Source organism: Nerophis lumbriciformis, linkage group LG13, assembly GCF_033978685.3.
Source record: "Nerophis lumbriciformis linkage group LG13, RoL_Nlum_v2.1, whole genome shotgun sequence".
Taxonomy (NCBI): domain Eukaryota; kingdom Metazoa; phylum Chordata; class Actinopteri; order Syngnathiformes; family Syngnathidae; genus Nerophis; species Nerophis lumbriciformis.
In genome coordinates this window covers 25,818,873-25,843,428 of record NC_084560.2, presented here as the reverse complement: position 1 = coordinate 25,843,428, position 24,556 = coordinate 25,818,873, and the positions used below count along the sequence as shown (strand labels likewise).

Below are 24,556 nucleotides of genomic sequence, written 5' to 3'. Positions count from 1 at the left end.
TAACAGACGCAATTCACTTTGCACACATTTAGTAGATCAGCATAGCGTGTGCTATCAGGTTAGCACATGTTTTAGTACATACAAACCTTTGGTAAATCAGGCCCTAAATATACTATATTGCCAAAAATATTTGGCCACCCATCCAAATGATCAGAATCAGGTGTCCTAATCACTTGGCCCGGTCACAGGTGTATACAATCAAGCACTTAGGCATGGAGACTGTTGCCAGGAGAACAGTACATATGATTGTACCGAGTGTGAAATTTGATGGAGGAGGAATTATGGTGTGGGGTTGTTTTTCAGGAGTTGGGATTGGCCCCTTAGTTCCAGTGAAAGGAACTTTGAATGCTCCAGGATACCAAAACATTTTGGACAATTCCATGCTCCCAATCTTGTGGGAACAGTTCGGAGCGGGCCCTTTCCTCTTCCAACATGACTGTGCACCAGTGCACAAAGCAAGGTCCATAAAGACATGGATGACAGAGTCTGGTGTGGATGAACTTGACTGGCCTGCACAGAGTCCTGACCTGAACCCGATAGAACACCTTTGGGATTAATTAGGACGGAGACTGACAGCCAGGCCTTCTCGACCAACATCAGTGTGTGACCTCACCAATGCGCTTTTGTAAGAATGGTGGAAAATTCCTATCAACACACTCCGCAACCTTGTGTACAGCCTTCCCAGAAGAGTTGTAGCTGTAATAGCTGCAAAAGGTGGACCGACATCATATTGAACCTTATGGGTTAGGAATGGGATGGCACTTTAAGTTCATATGTGAGTCAAGGCAGGTGGCCAAATACTTTTGGCAATACGGTGTAAGTCTAGTTTCTACAACCTTGTCTGGGATGCTACCAGGGCCTGTGCTGATACTACACCATTTCTGTCTGTTGGATTTTAGCTGATGCTGGTCTGAAGGGTTAAAATACTTTCTCCCCCCCCCCAGAGGCTCTTCATGCTCCTGTGTAAACCTGCAGCAGAGATGACAGCCAGTCCGTGTCAGTGAAGTATGTGTGCACACACCCTGATAATGGGAGTGTACAGCAGAGACAGAACACCTTCCACCTCCAGCCTCCTGCCTTGTTTACCTCCGGGAATCACAGCAGCTGCCTGACGCTTTGCACTCGGCTCCGGCCTACAACCCACCAGGGAGGAACACTTAGCACCGCAGCCATGGGGAAGCAGGTAAGATCTGATAGCGGAAAAGAGAGAAATACCCACTGGCAGCACTGGGGCAGGGCGTGGGTAGTTTATACAAATTAGTTGCAGGTCTTTTATCTGCATTTTACAGACTAGCCAAGCTTGTGAGGCTGAGGTGACTCCCAGGGCATAAATCCTCATGCATAAACCCAAATAAAGCTGCAGCCACACTTCAAGTCTTTTTATATCCTCTACTAATACTTGGATGCTAATTTATGGAAATGAAGATAGTGCCCAGCACTGCACAGCCCACATAAACACTTTAAATGAACAAATGCATTGATACACGCACACACACACACGCACACACACACACACACACACACACACACACACACACACACACACACACACACACACACACACACACACACACACACACACACACATACACACATTCTTGTATTATTTATCTTCTTGAGACTGCTGACAAATGCTTACCTCTTTAGGACCATCCCTTGTAGATATATAAAGATGTGTATTTACAACATTAATAATATATACATACTATGCAAATATAAAAAAGGTAAGCTTTTAGTAAATTTTTTGTTTTGTTTGTAATTGTTTTTTAATCTTCATTATTTACTTCAAGTTATTACAGTATGTCTCTATATACATATTTATTAAATTTTTGTAATTAACTTTGGCCAAAGTGGGTGCCTTTAAATTTCTTAAACACACTTATTACATATGTTGGCCAGAGAAGTAGCACGTAATATTTTTACACACGTATTATTTCATATGTTGACCAGAGGGGGCACATTTTTAAAACCGACACACAAAACCCCTCCTTTTTTGGACCACCCTCATTTTGATAGATTTCACCACCATGGGTGCAAATGAGCTTCACGGTGGCAGAGGGGTTAGTGCATCTGCCTCACAATACGAAGGTCCTGAGTAGTCTTGGGTTCAATCCCGGGCTCGGGATCTTTCTGTGTGGAGTTTGCATGTTCTCCCCGTGACTGCGTGGGTTCCCTCCGGGTACTCCGGCTTCCTCCCACCTCCAAAGACATGCACCTGGGGATAAGTTGATTGCCAACACTAAATTGGCCCTAGTGTGTGGATGTGAGTGTGAATGTTGTCTGTCTATCTGTGTTGGCCCTGCGATGAGGTGGCGACTTGTCCAGGGTGTACCCCGCCTTCCGCCCGATTGTAGCTGAGATAGGCTCCAGCACCCCCCGCGACCCCAAAGGGAATAAGCGGTAGAAAATGGATGGATGGATGGATGGATGGGTGCAAATGAGACATTCTCTATTGGATGCAATGGTTTTCCGTTTTGGGACCATGATTTATGTCCTAACTTGTTCACCGGTTCGCATATGGAAGGTACTTTTCCTTCTTGATTTCTCAAGAAGTATAGAAATACAATAACACACACACACACACATACACACATACATTCATTATTGTATTTGTTACCTTCTTGAGACCTCCGAAAAATGCCTACCTCTTTAGGACCACCCTTTCTAGATATATAAAGATTTGTATTTACAACATTAATAATATATATATACTATAATGCAAATATAAACAAGCTTGTTGTGAAAAATGTCGGAATTTCATAAGAAAAACGTAGAAGTTTGGCAGTATTATAATAAAAGTCGTCATTTTACTCAACGCAGGGCAAAAATTTACGAGAAAAACTGAACATTTGTGCAATATTATGATAGAAGTTGGAATTTTACTCAATAACAGACGCAATTTTACAAGAAAAGCTTAAAATTCTGTCAATTTTACGAAAAGTAGTAGTTTAACTCGACAAAAGTCACAATTTTATAAAAAAACTTAAACATTTTGGCAATATTATAATAAAAATAATTGGAATTTTACTTGGCAAAATTATGACAAAAATCATAATTTGTAACAAAAAAGCCACAATTTTACAAAAACAACACAAAAAATTGCTATATTGTGATACAAGTCAGAATTTTATATGACAAATGTCACCATTTTTCAGTGAAAAGTAATAATTTAACATAAAAAAGTAATAATTTTACCAGAAAATATTGCAATTTTAGAGAAACAGGAAGAATATGAGAAATTGTTAAAATTTTATAAGAAAAAAGTCGACATATTGTGAAAAAAACCTGCTTTTAGTTCAATTTAATTTTTTAAAATTTTTTGTTTGTAATTGGTTTGTAATCTTCCTTATTTACTTCATTATTACAGTATGTCTCTGTATACATATTTATTTATTTGTATTAATTTTGGCCAAAGGGGGCGCATTTACATTTCTTACATATGTTTGCCAGAGAAGGAGCAAAGTATTAATCGTGAGAGTGCTGGGTGTATGTGTGTGAAGGGGGTTGTAGGAGCAGGAAGGGTAATCGATTTGGAGTAAGAGGAAGTTGGATGTGCTGTCTTTAAAAAAACAAGCTCAGTCTTGTTTGCACCTCCGCTGGCGGCTGAAAAGTGCTGCTTTGCAATTAAAGTTGCATAAATGCGCCGCATAGGTCAAGAAGCTTTGTTTTGGACAGAAATGATGCTTGTTTTCACTCCACAATCTGCTCTGACTCACCCCTGATCCACTCCTCATTTTGAATATGTTGTTCTTGGCTCCAGGTCTGAAGCTGTACTTAAAAAGTTGATTCACTCACAAGGAACTCCTTTAGGTACACCGATTCACTACTATAAAAAAATACATCAATGCATGTACTCCATTTGTAGTGTAGTCATGAATCTTGTGGGAAATAGTTGCTGATGACTGTTGACATGGTGGGCATCAACAATTTTAACTGCAAAGAGTACATATTTCCGTCCACATTTATATTTCACATTTTATCTCTTGTTTTTATAGTTTCTCAGTCACAAAAATGACTATCAATAAGCAGAGGTGGGTAGAGTACCAAAATATTGTACTCAAGTAAGAGTACGGTTACTTTAGAATAATATGACTCAAGTACAAAACCCAAAACCAGTGAAGTTGGCACTTTGAGTAAATCGTAAATAAAAACAGAATACAATGATTTGCAAATCCTTTTCAACTTATATTCAATTGAATAGACTGCAAAAATAAGATACTTGACGTTTGAACTGGAAAACGTTATTTTTTGCAAACATTTGGAAATTGATGCTTGCAACATGTTTCAAAAAAGCTGGCACAAGTGGCAAAAAAGACTGAGGAAGTTGAGGAATGCTCATCAAACACTTATTTTGAACATCCCACAGGTGAACAGGCTAATTGGGAACAGGTGAGTGCCATGATTGGGTATAAAAAACAACTTCCATTAAATGCTCAGTCATTCACAAACAAGGATGGGGCGAGGGTCACCACTTTGTGAACAAATGCGTGAGCAAATTGTCCAACAGTTTAAGAACAACATTTCTCAACGAGCTATTGCAAGGAATTTAGGGATTTCACCATCTACGGTCCGTAATATCATCAAAAGGTTCAGAGAATCTGGAGAAATCACTGCACGTAAGCGATGATATTACGGACCTTCGATCCCTTAGCGACATCAGTGTGTAAAGGATATCACCACATGGCCTCAGGAACACTTCAGAAAACCACTGTCAGTAACTACAGTTCGTCGCTACATCTGCAAGTGCAAGTTAAAACTATACTATGCAGAGCGACAGCCATTTATCAACAACACCCAGAAACGCTGCTGGCTTCGCTGGACCTGAGCTCATCTAAGATGGACTGATGCAAAGTGGAAAAGTGTTCTGTGGTCTGACGAGTCCACATTTCAAATTGTTTTTGGAAACTGTGGACGTTGTGTTCTCCGGAACAAAGAGGAAAATAATCATATGAATAGTTATAGGCGCAAAGTTCAAAAGCCAGCATCTGTGATGGTATGGGGGTGTATTAGTGCCCAAGACATGGGTAACTTACACATCTGTAAGGTAATGCTGAAAGGTACATACAGGTTTTGGAGCAACATATGTTGCCATCCAAACAAGGATGGGGCGAGGGTCGCCACTTTGTGAACAAATGCGTGAGCAAATTGTCGAACAGTTTAAGAACAACATTTCTCAACTAACTATTGCAAGGAATTTAGGGATTTCACCATCTACGGTCCGTAATATCAAAATAATTACTTGAGTAAGTAACTTGTGAGTAACTTCAGATTTATTGAGTGGCTTTTGTTTAACGGTTATTGGTGTGAGCGTGAGTGTAAAACATAAAAATCATACAGTTTTTTTTTCTCTCATTGGAAGTGGAATTTATGAACATTTCCACTGACTCAGATGACAAAACATGATATAAATGTTATTTTTACTAGTTTGAATGTAATCATGGAAGATTTGTGCTGCCTTGTCACTTTTTACAGGCAGTGTGCTTCTATGCACTAAATTAGTCTTATTTGACAAATAATTCCATTCCTTGTATTTCCACACACACATGTGAAGTTGTAGTTTCCATGCTCTTATCTAATGTGACTTTTGGCCAGTGGTGTGCCTTCAGGGCCAGCAAGGCTTTCTCTGCTGGCCTAACATAACCAGAAATCATGATCATAATTAAAGATAAAAGTCATTTTTAATTTACTTTCCCTAAATATCTAAAAGTATTCATATTCTCTTCATGTCATTTTATGCTCCTTCCAGTGCTGTTGTTTTTAGGTTATAGAGTTTTTATCCAATCAGAATTCAGCTAGCTTATGTTGCCATGCTGTTCCAAATCTGCCCGAGGCCTTCAGAATTAACAATGCGGGCGTCCGTGCACTGTAAGTGAACGGACACATACAGTTGATAGACAGTTGGGATAGCCAATCAGATCACGAGTTGTTGTCAGTAAGGCCTTCTAGCTGGCCTAAGGCAGATATATATTGTGATGTTATGAGCTAGGTAACATAAGAACTCCATTACCCAGCATTATTGAAGAGCATCCAAAGTAGCCCTGTTTAGGTTGTTGAATGTAGACATGCTGGCAGCGGGATGTTTTTGATGAGCACGCTGTGGAGTAAACTTTTAGAACTCAGCCAACATGCCTCGTCTGCATCTTTTATGATTAGTCAAGACAACACATATATCTGCGAGGCCAATTTTCAAGAAGGATATTTAAAGAGAAACTACATCTTGTGAGACGATGTCGGCCAACCCCAGAAGCTAGCTCAGCTATCCCGAGTGTGAAATTTGGTGGAGGAGGAATTATGGTGTGGGGTTGTTTTTCAGGAGTTGGGCATGGCCCCTTAGTTCCAGAGAAAGGAACTTTGAATGCTCCAGGATACCAAAACATGTTGGACAATTCCACCACTGGCTTTTACGGCGTCGAATGGGTTCTACAAATTGTTGGTTCCAAATATTGTATTTCTTTATTTTTTTCACGTTTAATATGTTTTTTGCAATTCTAATTTTGACAGTACCTCATAAGATATGTTTTAATTGCTGATGCGGGTTTATTGATTTTTAAATGCGCCAGAAAATAACCCGTTGTGGTTCATTACGCAGTTAATGTGTTCCTGTATATTATTTCTCCAGCAATGGTCATGTGGTGACATCAAAGATGGTATTGAAGTCGGACATCACTGAAGGCCTAGGTGGAAAACGCACGGCCCGCCACTGCTTTTGGCCATACGCAGTGTGCCTCTCGTGCACTAGGGGGCGATTGTGGTTATTTCAGCTTGTTTAATTATGTGGTTATGTAAATACAGTAGAAGACGAGAATGCTACATGCTAAAAGGCTATTGCTAGTAACTTTCCAGCTCCGGATTTAACAAATAAGTACAAATTTCCACTTTTATTTTGTTTCATGTGACACTTGTGGTTATTATGAACATCAAAGCACACAAAAAAATTGCTATTTTATTCAATTGTTTTAGGAGGTTTCTATTCACCAGTTGTCTTAAACAGCCGGGATGTGCTTGTCATGTCACGTAATTAACGTGTCTTATCTTGGGAACATTATGACACTTACTAAACAAGTAGCTTTCTATTTTATCATATACTTCATAAAAAACCCAAAACCAGTGAAGTTGGCACGTTGTGTAATTCGTAAATAAAAACAGAATACAATGATTTGCAAATCCTTTTCAACTTATATTCAATTGAATAGACTGCAAAGACAAGATATTTAATGTTCAAACTGAGGAACTTTTTTGTTTTGCAAATAATCATTAACTTAGAATTGAATGGCAGCAACACATTGCAAAAAAGTTGGCACAGGGGCATTTTTACCACTGTGTTACATGGCCTTTCCTTTTAACAACACTCAGTAAATGTTTGGCAACTGAGGAGACCAAATTTCGAAGCTTTTCAGGTGGAATTATTTCCCGTTCGTGCTTGATGTACAGCTTAAGTTGTTCAACAGTCTCAGTTGTATTTTAGGCTTCATAATGCACCACACATTTTCAATGGGAGACAGATCTGGACTACAGGCAGGCCAGTCTAGTACCCGCACTCTTTTACTAGGAAGCCACGCTGTTGTAACACGTGGCTTGGCATTGTCTTGCTGAAATAAGCAGGGGTGTCTATGATAACGTTGCTTGAATGGCAACATATATTGCTCCAAAACCTGTATGTACCTTTCAGCATTAATGGTGCCTTCACAGATGTGTAAGTTACCCATGTCTTGGGCACTAATACACCCCCATACCATCACAGATGCTGGCTTTTGAACGTTGCGCCTATAACAATCCGGATGGTTATTTTCCTCTTTGTACCGGAGGACACAACGTCCACAGTTTCTAAAAACAATTTGAAATGTGGACCCGTCAGATCACAAAACACTTTTCCACTTTGCATCAGTCCATCTTAGATGAGCTCAGGCCCAGCCTTCTGGGTGTTTCGCTTTGCATAGTTTTAGACTATGCAAGAGTTTTAACTTGCACTTACAGATGTAGCGACCAACTGTAGTTACTGACAGTGGTTTTCTGAAGTGTTCCTGAACCCATGTGGTGATATCCTTTACACACTGATGTCACTTTTTGATGCAGTACCGCCTGAGGGATCGAAGGTCATGGGCATTCAATGTTGGTTTTCAGCCTTGCTGGTTACGTGCAGTGATTTCTCCAGATTCTATGAACCTTTTGATGATATTACAGACCGTAGATGGTGAAATCCCTAAAGTCCTTGCAATAGCTGTTTGGGAAATGTTGTTCTTAAACAATTTGCTCACGCATGTGTTCACAAAGTGGTGACCATTGCCCCATCCTTGTTTGTGAATGACTGAGCATTTCATGGAAGCTGCTTTTATACCCAATCATGGCATCCACCTGTTCCCAATTAGCCTGTTCACCAGTGGGATGTTCCAAATAAGTGTTTGATGAGCATATTTCAACTTTCTCAGTCTTTTTTGCCACTTGTGCCAGCTTTTTTGAAACATGTTGCAGGCATGAAATTCCAAATGAGCTAATATTTGCAAAAAATAAAGTTTTTCAGTTCGAACGTTAAGTATCTTGTCTTTGCAGTCTATTCAATTGAGTATAGGTTGAAAAGGGATTTGCAAATATTTGTATTCTGTTTTTATTTACCATTTACACAACGTGCCAACTTCACTGGTTTTGGGTTTTGTAGAATGGATTTAAATAGAGTGAAACCTCTTGTCAGTCATCCACTGTCTTTGCCTCCGCGAATGGAGGACGGTGCTCTGAGATATACATACAGAGAAGTTCAACCTTGTAACGTGAGATGACCTGGATCAGCCCTAAAATCCAATCCCTGGTCTCATTTCTGACATTTCCTGAAAAATTTCATCATAATCCGCCCTTAACTTTTTGAGCTGTAACTAACTGGCAGACAGACAAACCCCAGGGAATACAAAAACAGCATCAGGTCTGTTGTGCAATATCCTTGTTTATAATCATGTGGTCAAAGATAGTTACATCTTCCTTTCTACTTTGTCATGCACTCTGCATCATTATTTGAGTTAAGAAAATGTACTTGTTATAACAGCCTCTCTCCAACTATGGCCTGCCTCTAATTCACATCCTCCTTGCGTCTTACAGTAGATCAATAAACACCCTTAATAAGATCACTGCAGTATATTATTCCCCCTTTCTGGGCTGCATTAGCTTGTCAATAACACAGCAAAATGACTTTATTTGCACCTTTTGACCTTTTATTGCTTGGCCATTTTGCACCTCAGAAAGGTAAACCATAGTTACCTTCAGGGTGTAGATTATACCTCAAATTGAACCAGACTGTAACCCTTTTTCTGGTGGTGCTGGGAAGATGGCTCATTTGAATATATTATCATTTGCATGGATGTGTTGTTTTTAATCTCACTCCCAAATTCAAATTAAAGTAGAAAAAGCGTCTCCATCGGCAGCTGGTAGAGCTCTCTGAGTTCTGCTTGTTTTGACGAGGGCGGGAGCGGATGCTCACTTACTCTCATTGTCAGAACCAATAAGTGCGGATGGAAATTGACCGTGTGTGTGTGTGTGTGTGATCTTGTATTTCTACCCATCTTGAAACATCAACAAGGAAAAGTACCTTCCATATGAGGACCGGTGAACAAGTTAGGACATAAATCATGGTCCCAATATGGAAAACCATAGCATCTAATAGAGAATGTCTCATTTGCACCCCTGGTGGTGAAATATAACAAAATTAGGGTGGTCCCAAAAAGGAGGAATTTTTCAAATAGACTCTGTTGCAAGTCTTGTGTATTCTTTGTAACTTGTTTTTTTGTATGCCATGGCTATTGAGGTTTTTTTTCCCCCTGATCTCAGTCTGGACCTCCTCCCTGGGAGTCCAGCCTTACACTGAATTTTTTTTTTTACTAAGTGTTTTTGTTCTTGTAAAACAGTGAAATTTTTTGAGTAAAATTATGATTTTTGTCATAATTTTGCCAAGTAAAATTCCGATTATTATTATAATATTACGAAAATGTTCAGGTTTTCTTATAAAATTGTGACTTTTGTCGAGTAAAATTACGACTCTTTTCATAAAATTGCCAAAACGTTAAGCTTTTCTTCAGAGATGTCCGATAATATCGGCCTGCCGATATTATCAGCTGATAAATGCTTTAAAATGTAATATCGGTAATTATCGGTATCGTTTTTTTTATAATCGGTATCGTTTTTATTTTTTTATTAAATCAACACAAAAAACACAAGATACATTTACAATTAATGCACCAATCCAGAAAACCTCCCTCTCCCATTTACACTCATTCACACTCATTCACACAAAAGGGTTGTTTCTTTCTGTTATTAATATTCTGGTTCCTACATTATATATCAATATATATCAATACAGTCTGCAAGGGATACAGTCCGTAAGCACACACGATAGTGCGTGCTGCTGGTCCACTTATAGAACTAAACTTTAACAGTTAATTTTACTAATTTTCATTAATTAGGCCTACTAGTTTCTATGTAACTGTTTTTTATATTGTTTTACTTTCTTTTTTATTCAAGAAAATGTTTTTAATTTATTTATCTTATTTAATTTTTTTTTTTTTTTTTTAAAGGACCTTATCTTCACCATACCTGGTTGTCCAAATTAGGCATAATAATGTGTTAATTCCACGACTGTATGTATCTGTATCGGTTGATATCGGTATCGGTAATTAAGAGTTGGACAATATCGGATATCGGCAAAAAAGCCATTATCAGACATACCTACTTTTCTTGTAAAATTGTGACTGCTAGTGAGTAAAATTCCAACTTTTATCATAATATTGCACAAATGTTCAGTTTTTCTCGTACAATTTTGACTTGCATTGAGTAGAATGACGACTTTTATTATAATACTGCCAAAATTCTACCTTTTTCTTGTGAAATTGTGACCAATTTTGTTGTGAAATTCCAACTCATTTTTCACAACAAGCTTTTTTATATTTGCATGGTATTTATATATTATTAATGTTGTATAAACAAATATTTCTATATCTAGAAAGGGTGGTCCTAAAGAGGGAGGCATATTTTGGCGGTCTCAAGAAGGTAACAAATTCAGGAGTGTGTGTGTGTGTGTGTGTGTGTGTGTGTGTGTGTGTGTGTGTGTGTGTGTGTGTGTGTTGACTCACCAGCTGTCCAGCTCAAGAACATTTTTTTATCAATGACACATATCTGTAACTGCTAATGTTTGTTAAATGAAAAATAATCCCTCACAGACAGAGACCAATGTTGGAGAAATTATGTAAAAAAAAAAAATTAACAGCTGCCTCGAAGAAATATTTTGTTGCCATGGAGAAGATGTTTGTATGCTAATCCACAGCACAGATCATGTTGACTGTCAATTTTACCCATGACACACCCCCACAAGGCCTTCTTTTCATGTTTGGGCAAAATATGTCAGTGAAGAAAAAGCAATGGCAGCCATTTACAGCAAAGTTATTCAACTGGCGGCCCGCGTGCCACATCCCGCCCGCCAGTGCTTTTCATTTGGCCCGCCAAACAAGCCCCAAATATGCTTGATGAAACCATTCAAACTAAGGTTGCTCCTGTATTCAGTACTCCCGCCACCCCGCAGGGGGCAACAGCGAGGCATATGTGTCACAATGAAGCAGCAGTGGAGTGAGTAGATGAAGACTACTAATTACAACCAAAAATGGCACTATCTTTAAATAAATTGCAAAAATCTGACTTTTAACAGCGACTGGACCACTAAGTATAAACGTTCTTCCCCGAGCCAGTGCTCGAGTCATTTTTTCCTGTCGTGTTTTTTGGCTGAGTCAATGATTGGCGATCAAAGCTCATTTAATACATGTAGTGCCAAATTTAACCAGTAGAGGGCAATGACGCTACACCTTTGCTGTGGATGTTGTGTAATTTCTCTATACATCAACATCTGTAGTTTATTGTGTGAATGTATTAACACTAAACCCTCTGTTTTTGTTTATGTAAAATACACAATGGAGTCCTTTTGTCATGTTTATTTTATGTTTGTCTTTTCATTCTTACAAATCTAAATTAAGGAAGAAGTGTAAAGAAATAAAGCTCAGGAAGGAAAATAATTTAAAAGAAAGAACATCAGTCCTCAACAAAACTTCTGTAGCTTCTGTTTCTTCACGGTAACTGTTAACTGTCTAGCTTCACATGCTGGAAACAAGTAGTGAGAGCAGAATATTGAATTTATTGACAGTGCTGTGTGACAGCTGATGTGTTTACTTTGCAATTAAGCAAACAAAATTTCAAATCTCATGCGAAGGCACTTTCTGACAAAACAACCTAATGTTCTATGTCCGGTCCCTTAGCCCTTTTGGCCCTCGAATATGCGACCCTCTTCATTATGTAGCTGAATAGCCCTGCTTTACATTATATATGCGGTCCTGGTGTATTACGACGTTTCGTATTACGACGTTTCGTATTACGACGTTTCGTATTACGACGTTTCGTATTACGTTTTGTACTACAATGTTTAGTATTGTGACGCTTCACGTTGTGACGTTTCTTGTTACTAAGTTTTGTGTGATGAAGATTCATGTTACATTTTGTGTTACGACGTTTTGTGTTACGACGTTTTGTGTTACGACGTTTTCTTTTACATTTTGTGCCACAAAGTGTGTGTTACGTGGCTTTGTGTTAAGACGTTTTGTGTTACAATGATTTGTTACGTTTCGTGTTACGTTTTGTGTTACAATGTTTCGTGTTGCAACGTCTTGTATTAGGACGAACATTAGGTCATTCGGTCATAACCCAAAGCTGATGACCATAGGTGAGGATGGGTACGTACATCAACCAGTAAATTGAGAGCTTTGCCTTCCGGCTCAGCTCCTTCTTTACCACAACGGATCGATACAGTGTCCGCATGACTGCAAACGCCGCACTGAGCTGCCTGTCGATTTCACAATCCACACTTCCCTCACTCGTGAACAAGACTCAGAGGTACTTGAACTCCTCTACTTGTGGCAAGATTTCTTCCCCAACCTTGAGATGGAACTCCACCCTTTTCTAGGCGAGAGCCATGGACTCGGACACGGAGGTGCAGATTCTCATCCCAGTTGCTTCACACTCTGCCGCGAACCGATCCAATGAGAGCTGAAGCTCTTGGCCAGATGAAGCCATCAGGACCACGCCCTGACTGCGCCCAGAAAATTTGTCCATAAAAGTTATGAACAGAATTGATGACAAAGGGCATCCCTGGCGGAGTCCAACCCTCTCTGAAAACTGGTCCGACAATCTCTGACAAGCACAAATGTCCAATAACAAAACACCACTCGGGTTCAGATCCTAGCGGCCGTTCCTCTCATTCACGCCTCTCCAGGTTTCACTGTCGTTGCCAATGTGAGTGTTGAAGTCACCCAGCAGAACAAGGGAATCACCTGAAGGGAATCCAAAAAGGGCGGGTACTCTTAGCTGCTGTTTGACAACAGTCAGGACTCGAAGCTACCCTCTCGTTTACTTAAAGTCCAACATACAGGCTTTGAGCCGGGGGGGCAACAAGAATTGCCACCCCAGCCCGCCTCTTACTGTGTGGAGTCTCCTCCACGCAGTCCATCAGTCCATCACCTCTCGAGAGGACTGATTGCTGTGCGTCAAAGTGAGTCCGACTATATTTAGCCAGAACTTCTCCACCATTGACACAATTTCCACATTCACCCATTCACACGCACATGTTCACACATCGATGGCGGTAGCTGCCATGCAAGGCCTTAACCTTGAACCATCAGGAGCAAGGGTGAAGTGTCTTGCTCAAGAACACAACAGAAGTGACTAGGATGGCGGAAGCTGGGGATCTATCTAGGAACCCTCAAGTTGCTGGCACAGCAGCTCTACCAACCGAGCCACACCGCCCCCAAGGATCGGACCCCCAAAGGCCATGCCTTCGGCTGTTGCCCAGCTCACACGTCACCCGACCTCTATGCCCCCTCCTATGAGGGGTGAGCTCATTGGAGGGCGGACCCACGTTGCCTCTTCGCGCTGTGCCCGGCCACCAGGAGCTCGCCATCAAGCCCCACCTCCGGGCCTGGTTCCAGAGGAAGGCCCCGGTGACCCGCGTCTGGGCGAGGGAAATCTGAGTCCTCATGTTTTTTTTCTTGATAAAGGTCTTCGAGCTGATCTTTGTCTGGTTCTCACCTAGGACCTGATGACCATAGAAGCATAGAAGCCCCAACATAGCTCCTAGGACAGGGATGTCAAACGTACGTCCCGTGGGCCGTATCAGGCCCGCGAAAAAGTTTTATCTGGCCTGCGGGATGAGTTTGCTAAGTATAAAAATGAGCCAACATTTTTGAATGAAACAGCTGTTCTATATGTGTCCACTAGATGTCGAAACAGCAATTATTTCTATCTTTGTAGATTATGCTACATATGTAAAAAAAAAACAAAAAAAAAACACACGTTAGTGCACCAGTCGAATAAAATGAGCACACTACATAAATAACATCTTGTAATTTGATTTTGATGTAATTTTTTTATCTTGATAGATTGAAAATTAACACCAATGAGTTGAGTGATGAACATTATCACTTAATTTATTCAGAAAGTATAGAATACTATTAACCGCAACATGTAAGTGTAAAAAAACAAACAACAACATTATGATTTGTACATTTTCAGAATGTGCTTGTTCTATTTTTAAACAAGGAAAACAATCTGAAGTTGTCTTTATTTTTAAGTTATCGTGCTGTGATTTCACCAGTCCGGCCCAATTGGGAGTAGATTTTTCTCCATGTGGCCCCCGATCTAAAATGAGTTTGATACCCCTGTCCTAGGAGCATTGGGACACGCAAAATAAGGTGGCAACTCAGAAAGGAGTTCATATCTATGAATATGACAATTCTTATTTTTTTTAAATCAAATTATGTTTTTAATTAAATGCTTTTAAAACGGTTTTTAAAAACTATTGACTAATAATTTCCAGGATATTTATTTTTTGTTGTAGTGTGCGATAATAATTAAGTATAAAATACGGATTTTTAAAAACGCAGTATTGCATTAAATAAAACTAAGTTAAAAAAATTCTGAGAAAGCCTTTTAAATCTTTATTTCAAATTTTTTTGAAAAAAGAAATAAAGTCTGTGTTTCAATAAGGGCCTTTAGACGACATTCTGATACATGATTTCAATGAGTGCTCTATAAATATAAATAGTGTATGCATTTGGCACACTGCCTCATCTTCCCTACAATCTTCTGTGACGAGTTCATCCCTCTGGAGGGGAGATTTGCGATAAAGGCGCGACTCTTCTCCTTCGTTACCGCCCCTGAGAGGCTGGAACCAATTAGAAAGTTATCCAAGCAGCAAAGAATGCGACAGGCGCCTTTCAAACACAAAATCTCTTTTTCTCCCGCCTGTGGTTCCCAAAACTGTGTTGTTAAGCAATGTAAAAATACATGCAAGTGGCTTTAACCCTAATTGAGCGTATAACCGCTTTTCTTTGTGAATATAAACAAACATGTTCTTATTCCTGCCCCTCTTTTAGCTGCTCTCGTTTCGTAAATTTAAATAAGTCTGACACTGAAGACTGTTTTCTTCTTAAAGGCAAACTCACACAAGTGGATTTGTTCATTGGCCATTTTATTAGGCACACATGCACAGTCTTAGTGGATCCAACAGAAGAACTATAGTGCATTATGAATATACGTAGGATCATTAGAACTAGATGAGGCAATTCCTGAAGGAATTGCATGTGAATGCTCCAATGAATGAACTAAAATGCTGACAGAATGTTATAAGAATGTAACAATAGTCTGAATGTTGGAATGGTTTGAAGTAGTTTGAATGTCTAGGATGAGTTAAATGTGTTGAAGGTGGAATTTTCAATCGGTTGAAAAATGTGGGAATTGTGGAAGTTAGAAAAATGGACAATTCATTTTGAATTAGGAAAATGTCCCTGAAAACTGGGAATTCTTGGAAATCCAGGAATTTTTTGAAATTGTTGATAGCGATTACATTTTTGAACAGGCTGAATATTTTGGAGTTGGAAGGGTTTGAATCGGATGAAAAATGTGGGAATTGTAAAACTTTGAAAAATTTCCCTTTAATTTCAATGGGAATTTCATGGACATTTTGGGAAAAGTGGGAATTTTTTGGTAAATGTTAAGACTTAAATGTTCTGAATGAGTTGAAATGGTTGGTGTTGGAATTTTTCAAATCGGTCGAGAAATGTTGAAGTAGTAACATTTTTAATTGAGAAATAGTATTAAGGAATTCCTGGAATTTCGGGAAAACCGGGAATTTTTCCAGTTCGAAAAACAACTTTGTTTTTTGTCGTGATTAAGAGAAATGTTTGGACGGCGGAACGGTTGAAGTGGGTTGAAAAATGTGGAAGAATTAGTAGCCAGAAAAAGGAATTTGAAAAAACGGGAATTCTGGAAATTCCTGGAATATTTTTGAAGTTGGAAAAAATAATAGTTGAAATGTCCAGAATGAGTGGAATATGTTGAAGGTGGAATGGTTTGAATCAGTTGAAAAATGTGGGAATTGTCGAAGTTTGAAAAATGGACAAACCATTTTGAATGGGGAAAATGTCCCTGAAAACTGGGAATTCTTGGAAATCCCGGAATTTTTTTTTTTATTGTTGAAAGAGAGCACATAATTTTGAACAGGCTGAATATTTTGGAGTTGGAAGGGTTTGAATCGGATGAAAAATGTGGGAATTGTAAAACTTTGAAAAATTTCCCTTTAATTTCAATGGGAATTTCATGGACATTTTGGGAAAAGTGGGAATTTTTTGGTAAATGTTAAGACTTAAATGTTCTGAATGAGTTGAAATGGTTGGTGTTGGAATTTTTCAAATCGGTCGAGAAATGTTGAAGTAGTAACATTTTTAATTGAGAAATAGTATTAAGGAATTCCTGGAATTTCGGGAAAACCGGGAATTTTTCCAGTTCGAAAAACAACTTTGTTTTTTGTCGTGATTAAGAGAAATGTTTGGACGGCGGAACGGTTGAAGTGGGTTGAAAAATGTGGAAGAATTAGTTGCCAGAAAAAGGGGATTGAAAAAAACGGGAATTCTGGAAATTTCTGGAATTTTTTTGAAGTTGGAAAAAATAATAGTTGAAATGTCCAGAATGAGTGGAATATGTTGAATGTGGAAGGGTTTGAATCGGTTGAAAAATGTGGGAATTGTCGAAGTTTGAAAAATGGACAAACCATTTTGGATGGGGAAAATGTCCCTGAAAACTGAGAATTCTTGGAAATCCGGGAATTTTTTGATATTGTTGAAAGAGAGCACACAATTTCGAACAGGCTGAATATTTTGGAGTTGGAAGGGTTTGAATCGGATGAAAAATGTGGGAATTGTGAAACTTTGAAAAATTTCCATTCATTTCAATGGGAATTTCATGGAAATTTTGGGAAAAGTGGGAATTTGTTGGTAAATGTTAAGACTTGAATGTTCTGAATGAGTTGAACTGGTTAGTGTTAGAATTTTTCAAATGGGTCGAGAAATGTTAAAGTAGTAACATTTTTTATTGAGAAATGGTATTAAGGAATTCCTGGAATTTCGGGAAAACCGGGAATTTTTCCAGTTCGAAAAACAACTTAGTTTTTTGTCGTGATTAAGAGAAATGTTTGGACGGCGGAACGGTTGAAGTGGGTTGAAAAATGTGGAAGAATTAGTCGCCAGAAAAAGGGGATTGAAAAAAACGTGAATTCTGGAAATTTCTGGAATTTTTTTGAAGTTGGAAAAAATAATAGTTGAAATGTCCAGAATGAGTGGAATATTTTGAATGTGGAAGGGTTTGAATCGGTTGAAAAATGTGGGAATTGTCGAAGTTTGAAAAATGGACAAACCATTTTGGATGGGGAAAATGTCCATGAAAACTGAGAATTCTTGGAAATCCGGGAATTTTTTGATATTGTTGAAAGAGAGCACACAATTTCGAACAGGCTGAATATTTTGGAGTTGGAAGGGTTTGAATCGGATGAAAAATGTGGGAATTGTGAAACTTTGAAAAATTTCCCATTCATTTCAATGGGAATTTCATGGAAATTTTGGGAAAAGTGGGAATTTGTTGGTAAATGTTAAGACTTGAATGTTCTGAATGAGTTGAACTGGTTAGTGTTAGAATTTTTCAAATGGGTCGAGAAATGTTAAAGTAGTAACATTTTTTATTGAGAAATGGTATTAAGGAATTCCTGGAATTTCGGGAAAACCAGGAATTTTTACAGTTCGAAAAACCACTTAGTTTTTTGTCATGATTAAGACAAATGTTTTGATGGTGGAACGGTTCAAGTGGGTTGAAAAATGTGGTAGGAGTAGTCGCCAGAAAAAAGGGTTTGGAAAAAACGAGAATTCTGGAAATTCCTGGAATTTTTTGGAAGTTGGAAAAACAACAGTTTAAATGTCCAGGATGAGTGGAATGGTTTGAAACAGTTGAAAAATGGCCAATTAATTTTGAATGGAAAAAAAAGTCCCAGAAAAGAACTGGAATTCTGGGAAATCAGGGATTTTTGGGGAATTTGTCAAGGGAAAGCCCGCGGTTCCCGAATAGGCTGAACGGTTTGAATTGGGTGAAACATGTGGAAGGTAGAGCGCGCCAAAATCTGGAGAAGAAAAAGAAGAAGTTGAAAGAAAACCATATGTGTGACTGCTTTGGAGCGTTCACACAGTGATACAAGAATGAATTGCCTCTGCCAAGGTGGGGAAATAATTAACATGCGTGTGATTTAATTTGTGTTTGTGCTAGCAGGCGTTCATGAAACCAGGATGTGATAAAATGTTGTGGCGTGTAAGATTACACAAATAATCTTTTTATTTGCTTTGATTATACAAAAGCGACTTAAGTGGGTATGATCAACCTATTTAATTTTGAATAGTACTGATAATTGCTGAATTAATTGTGCTCTATAAATAAACTTACTGTACTTTCCGGACTATAAGGCGCATTTAAAATATGTTTTTTTCTTCTCAAAACTCGACAGTGCGCCGTATAACCCGGTGCGCCTAATGTACGGAATAATTCTGGTTTTGCTTACCGACCTCGAAGGTATTTTTATTTGATACATGGTGTCATGATAAGTATGACCAGTAGATGGCAGTCAAACATAATGGATATGTGTAGACTGCAATATGATTGCAATCACACACAAGAGATACGTGTAGGCTGCAATATGACTCAAGTAAACAACACCAACATTTTATATGTTCCATTGAAAATATAGAACATTATACACGGCGCTCCAAATTCTATCAAAATGTTTTAGTACGACTTTGGTAAGCTATGAAGCCGCACTGCTTGATGGATTGTACTGTGCTTCAACATACGAGTATTATTATGGTATAAGGTAAGACGTATTAAGTGGCGTTTTATTTCGCCATATTATACAAAATCAACTTTCCTTACCTTTTGGTACCTGCTGATCTGTATTTGGGATCTGCATAAGTCCTGGAAAATTGCGCGCATCCCCCTTTGTAGTCTGTGCCGACTCCGTAGTCAATAAGCTTCTTCTTTTTCTCTATCTTCTTGTTATGTGACATTCATCCTCTGCTGTTGCCATTTCTAATATAAAGTAGTGTAAAGTTCTTACTTATATCTGTCAGTAAACTCGCCATGAAAGCGCTAAAACATACCGGTGTAGTGAGTTTACATTATTCACCCAAGGAACTTTAGTTATTGAAGTGTTCCGGTCGGACGTTTTTCACATGTTTCCGGGTAAGGAGATGCTGCTCCGTTATTGATTTAAGTAAAGGTGAGCCAGGTAAATATGATCGTCCACAAAACGGCGCATCCGGAAGTGACTGTCAGAAAGCGGCTTGAAGTGAAGTGAAGTGAATTATATTTATATAGCGCTTTTCTCTAGTGACTCAAAGCGCTTTTACATAGTAAAACCCAATATAAGTTACATTTAAACCAGTGTGGGTGGCACTGGGAGCAGGTGGGTAAAGTGTCTTGCCCAAGGACACAACGGCAGTGACTAGGATGGCGGAAGCGGGGATCGAACTTGGAACCCTCAAGTTGCTGGCACAGCCGCTCTACCAACCAAGCTATACCGCTCCAGATGATCTGTAAAACATAATCTATGCAACATTTTGACCAAAGAACCACCATTACATGTTATGTAGACCAGTGGTCCCCAACCACCGGTCCGCGGAACGATTGGTACCGGGCCGTACAAGAAAAAAAAATATATATATATATACTGTATATATATATATTTTTTTATTTTTTATTAAATCAACATAAAAACACAAAATATACACTAAATATCAATGTATATCAATACAGTCTGCAGGGATACAGTCCGTAAGCAAACATGATTGTATTTCTTTATAAAAATAAATAAATAAATAAAAATAAAAATTCCCCCCCCTCCCCTCCCGGTCCGCGGGACAAATTTTCAAGCGTTGACCGGTCCGCAGCTACAAAAAGGTTGGGGACCACTGATGTAGACCACAAGGAAGTGTTTTACATTTAGAAAATAAATAATAATGATATGACTCCTTTAATGCGCCCTGTAATCCAGTGCGCCTTATATGTGAAAAAAGATCAAAAATAGACCATTCATCGGCAGTGCGCTCTATAATCCGGTGCGCCCTATGGTCCGGAAAATACAGTACCTTTATCGCTGATTTTTTTCACCCAATCTTATTAACATTAGGTGCATTTTTAATAACACATGATGGCATTATTCTGGCATTGATGTGTACAGTTTGCATTGCTGTAATAAATTTGTTGGGAGGAAAGCTCTCAGTATGATAATACTAAAATATTATTTAATGTAGAAATTGATATGTGTCCTAAAATTGCCTTGAAACTATTTTTGAGAAAACCACTGAAACTGCAACAAAACCTATACATTTAAAAATAAATGAATTAAATGCATTGAAAAATGTGAAATATATTTTAATATAAAAAATAATAATACAAATAATAAACAAAATAAAAATAAATAATTCAAATACATTTAATTCAAAATTTTACAAATATAAATATATGCTTCAAGATGTTAACTATGTGAGAAAGTACTAATAGTTGTATTATATGAATAAAACAAATTATTTAAAAATAAAACAATACATTTAAATGTTTTTCAAGATGGTAAAATGATAACTATGACAATTACACCAGTACTAATAGTTTAATCATATAAATAAAACAAATTCTTTAAAAATAAAACAATAAATTCAAATAAGGAGTTTGAATTATTTTGATTAATCTAATTGAACATTTTACAAATTAAATTACATTTAAAAAAATAGTATGATAGCAATGACAATTATACTACTGCTAATTGTAATCCAAATTGATAAAAGCAAAACATAAGAACTAAGAATAAAGTAATAAGCAGCAAATAAAGAATTGTATTTATTTCAATTGATCCAATGACAAAACAAATACAAATATAGCAATGGCATCTACACTACAAATAATAATAATAATAATTTATGAGAAGCAAGTAATACAAATAAAAACACATGATGAATGCAGGTTTATCTACCAAAGTCCCAGCCAAATGACACGCTGAGACACACTCGCTGTTGTTGTGTAGAGTCTCACCTTCATTTTCCTCAAAAGGGAAAAGTAAATTACAGCGAGAACAAATTGGCTCGTTTTTTATCTCGCTCATTTAATTTGGATTGTTTGCTTTGATTGCATCTTTATGAGCGCACGACCCCCCCAGCCCCCGCCCCATAACCCGCCCCCGGAGGGAAAGAAGCAATTAAAACGTTGAAGTCCGGCCACCGCCATTACTAATTGTCAGCGTCCAGGCTTAAAAAGACACTGTCGATGGCAAAAAAAAATAAAGTCGGCGTTGGGTCAATTAGGCTTCTGAGCATGTGCGAGCCCATGCTCTGATGATGACTGTTTAGTGCGGGCCCATATGATGCTCACATGTGACCATGCAGTCCCCGGCCCTGGAGACTGATACCATCTGTTTGGGCCCTATGCACCCTCCCCTCCTCCCCTGGAGCTGTGGCTCCTGATTTGCTACCTCTTTGTCTTATCCCTGAGAGGTGGGGGGGTGGAGGGGTAAAGGATGCGACATCCATGGAGCTTGCCTGCGGAAGTGACGCTTCCAAGGCACATTTTACGCTTGCATGAGCCTCCGGCTGTGGCCTTGAGGCAGGCTGGGGGTCCAGGGTGGGGCATTAAAGGCGGGGTCTTCTTTTAGTCTTTTGGACTAGATGCTGATGCCGAGGCTTTAGTGGGAGATGCACATCTCATCCTCTGTGGATCACATGTAAGTCAGGCTAACTTTTGTGTTTCTGCATGTCTGCTTGGTTGAACGTGACTATGCTGCGATTGTTGGGCCCGCTCGGCATAATGTGGACTTGTAGTGTGAGTGCAGGACTGCATCTACACCATCCTTGTTGGTAGCTGGAAGAGGTCGATTAGGCTCCATGATGTTTATTTAGATGTCTGTAACTTTACATCACGTACACTTTGCATTATTTTTACAGTACCGTATTTTCCGGACCATAGGGCGCACCGGATTATAAGGCGCGTAATACGATGAGGTGACGACATGTCCAGGGTGTACACCGCCTCCGCCCAAGTGCAGCTGAGATAGGCTCCAGCACCCCCCCGCAACCCCAAAAGGGACAAGCGGTAGAAAATGGATGGATGGATAATACATTAAAAAATAAATTTAAAAAAATAGTACTATGATGACCTTGAATCTACTCTATCTTTGTTGTTAGCTAGAAGGGGTCAATTACGATCCATCACATTTATTTAGATGTCTGTAACTTTACATTATGTACACTTTGCATTATTTTTACAGTACCTTATTTTCTGGACCATAGGGCGCAGGATTATAAGGTGCATAATACATAATACAATTAATTTTTAAAATTAGGACTATGATGGCTTTGAATCTACACTATCTGTGTTGATAGCTAGAAGAGGTCAATTAGGCTCCATCATGTTTATTTAGATGTCTGTAGTATTACATCACGTACACTTTGCATTATTTTTACAGTACCCTATTTTCTAGATCATAGGGCGCACCAGATTATGATTCCTGGGCGTGGCCACCGCTGCTGCTCACTGCTCCCCTCACCTCCCAGGGGGTGAGGGTGATGGGTCAAATGCAGAGGATAATCTCTCCACACATAGTGTGTGTGTGTGACAATCACTGGTACTTTAACTTTTTAATTATAAGGCTTGTAATACATGATAAAATACATTTTTAAAATTAGTACTATGATGGCCTTTGTTGTTAGCTAGAAGAGGTCAATTAGGCTCCATCATGTTTACATCACATACACTTTCCATTGTTTTTACAGTAACGTATTTTCTGGACCATAGGGCGCACCGGATAATAAGGCGCGTAATACATAATAAAATACATTTTTAAAAATAGGACTATGATGGCCTTCAATCTATACTATATTTGTTGTTAGCTCGAAGAGGTCAATTAGGCTCCATCGTGTTTACATCAGATACACTTTCCATATTTTATACAGTACAGTATTTTGTGGACCATAGGGCGCACCGAATTATAAGGTGCGTAATACATAATAAAATATTTTTTTTAAATTAGTGCAATGATGACCTTTGTTGTTAGCTAGAAGAGGTCAATTAGGCTCCATCATGTTTATTTAGATGTCTGTAGCTTTACATCACGTACACTTTGCATTATTTATACAGTACCGTATTTTCTGGACCATAGGGCGCACCAGATTATAAGGAGCATAATGAATAATAAAATAAATTTTTAAAAATAGTACTATGATGGCCATGAATCTACACTATTTTTGTTGTTAGCTGGAAGAGGTCAATTAGGCTCCATCATGTTTATTTAGATGTCTGTAACTTTACATCACGTACATTTTCATTATTTTTACAGTACCGTATTTTCCGGACCATAGGGCGCACCGGATTATAAGGCGCGTAATACATAATAAAATAATTTTTTAAAAATAGGACTATGATGGCCTTGAATCTATACTATCTTTGTTGTTAGCTCGAAGAGGTCAATTAGGCTCCATCGTGTTTACATCACATACACTTTCCATATTTTATACAGTACCGTATTTTGTGGACCATAGGGCGCACCAGATTATAAGGCGCGTAATACATAATAAAATACCTTTTTTAAATTAGTACTATGATGACCTTTGTTTTTAGATAGAAGAGGTCAATTAGGCTCCATCATGTTTATTTAGATGTCTGTAACTTTACATCACATACACTTTGCATTATTTATACAGTACTGTATTTTCTGGACCATAGGGCGCACCAGATTATAAGGAGCATAATGAATAATAAAATACATTTTTTTAAATAGGACTATGATGGCTTTGAATCTACACTATCTTTGTTGTTAGCTAGAAGAGGTCAATTAGGCTCCATCATGTTCATTTAGATGTCTGTAATATTAAATCACGTACACTTTGCATTATTTTTGCAGTACCCTATTTTCTAGACCATAGGGCGCACCGGATTATGATTCCCGGGCGCGGCCACCGCTGCTGCTCACTGCTCCCCTCACCTCCCAGGGGGGTGAGGGTGATGGGTCAAATGCAGAGGATAATTCTCACCACACCTAGTGTGTGCGTGTGTGTGTGTGTGACAATCATTTGTACTTAAACTTTTTAATTATAAGGCTTGTAATACATAACTAAATACATTTAAAAAA

At 38.5% G+C, this 24,556-nt stretch overlaps 1 protein-coding gene across 1 annotated transcript in view; it reads left to right on the top strand.

Annotated features, from left to right (window-relative positions):
- The first annotated feature begins 1,060 nt into the window (after positions 1-1,060).
- Positions 1,061-24,556, top strand: part of mid1 (midline 1) — a 111,230-nt gene continuing 87,734 nt past the window's right edge. Inside the window, exon 1 of the mRNA XM_061971425.2 lies at positions 1,061-1,183. The gene's annotated coding sequence lies outside the window, so the exon portion shown is untranslated. The remainder of the gene's footprint in view (positions 1,184-24,556) is intronic.